Source organism: Theropithecus gelada, unplaced genomic scaffold (assembly GCF_003255815.1).
Source record: "Theropithecus gelada isolate Dixy unplaced genomic scaffold, Tgel_1.0 HiC_scaffold_10265, whole genome shotgun sequence".
Classification (NCBI taxonomy): domain Eukaryota; kingdom Metazoa; phylum Chordata; class Mammalia; order Primates; family Cercopithecidae; genus Theropithecus; species Theropithecus gelada.
The window spans coordinates 1-1,576 of record NW_020251795.1 but is presented as its reverse complement, the minus strand read 5'-3'; the positions used below and the strand labels follow the sequence as shown (position 1 = coordinate 1,576).

The window sequence follows — 1,576 nt, the reverse complement described above, 5'->3', positions numbered from 1 at the left end:
TTTAGCAAAAGACACAAGGCAGGGAAGTGTCAGGCCTGAGGCCTGAGCCCGTGCTGAGGGAGAAGGAGGCTCGGGGGAAGAGGGAGAAGTGCTGGGAAGGGCTGAGTGGTGGGGGCCGCAGAAAGTTCCAGTGGGCAACACTGTGGGCGGGTCATGGGTGGGACTCACGGGGACCTCGCTGCTAACTCTTGTTGCGTTGGCGGGGTGGGGTGGGGGGGAAGGGAGGATCGTTAGTGCTGCCATCTGGAGTGAGAGCCGCCCCTTGGTTCCTGAGGGCACCATCAAGGGACACAGGACAGGAAGCGCAGGATGGTTAGTGCAGCTAGGGATGAGGGCCAGGGAGAAGCAGGTGCTCTGGAGTGGCCGGGAAAAGTCCAGACACGGAGGCTTAGGAGCTTCCTGTTAAGTGTGTGGGTCCGCTCTGTCTCTGCCAGGCACTCTGACTAGGGATGGATGATCCCTCTTTTCAGGCGCTCCGTGGTGCTCTTGCTGCCAGCAAAGGTGGTCCGGATCCCTTTGCCCATCTCCCCTGTGACCGACAGCAGTTCCGTGTGGGTGCTCTGGCAGCCCTGGGCGCCAGGTGGTTTCAGGACCTGCACGCAGCCGATGGAAGGCGGTCCAAAGTCATTAAACAGCGGTCTGAAAGGGGCAGCGGCTCCTGGCACTGAGCCCGAAGGCGACGGGAGGCTTCCTGTAGGGACCAGGGTGCCTGGCCCGGGGATGCTGGAGCCTGGGGTGCTGCTGGGGGCAGGTGTGATGGGTTTGTAGGACATCCTCAACTCCTGGGCGCTGGGGGCGCCAGTGGGCCGCTCCTCCGGGGTTGGCTGCCTGGCCGCTCAGCCGAGATCTGATTTGCAAGCTGGCTGCACGCCCCCTACTAAATCTGTGTTGAACTTTTTAACTGCAATTTTTATTAATCTAAATACAGTTCAGATATTCTCGATGAAAATTTCACATTTGAGTTGAGACGTACTAAAATGTAAAATACACAATGGATTTCAAAGATTTCATATGAAAAAATAATGCAAACTATCTCTAGTAATTTTTACAATGATTACATGTTGACACAGTATTTTGGGTATATTGAGTTAAAATATGCAATTATTTTTTTAAAAAAATCTGTGCTACATTTTTGTTAAAAAATTTAAATAAACTATGAAATTACTTCTTTGGATAGAAAAGGGGACATTATTAAATATTTACCTAAATTGTTTTCAAAAACGTATCTTTAACAAAAACACATTTTCAAACAAAACAGAAGTATTTTAATTTTGAATAGGTAAAATAAACTTATTCCTGTTGAAATTCAATCCTGGCATGATTTCTTTTTTATGCGTTTGAGGACTCTGTTTATAACCAAGATAAAACATAAAGCTTATGAAACTCCTCTGAGAAGGTCGAACACAAATTACCTGTGTAGATATCAGAGTGCAGATGATGCTGAGGCCAGGCTGGCTGAAGAAGAGCAGGATGAACATGCTGTACTGGCACAGGGGCTGGCCCCAGGTTACCCGTCCTTCATGTACGTGGCGATGGTCACCTGGCTCACCAGCAAAGTGAACAACAGGTCGGTGGC

At 49.6% G+C, this 1,576-nt stretch overlaps 1 pseudogene; it reads right to left on the bottom strand.

Annotated features, from left to right (window-relative positions):
* Positions 1 to 443: 443 nt before the first annotated feature.
* LOC112616822 lies at positions 444 to 773 on the bottom strand (annotated as a pseudogene).
* Positions 774 to 1,576: the final 803 nt, after the last annotated feature.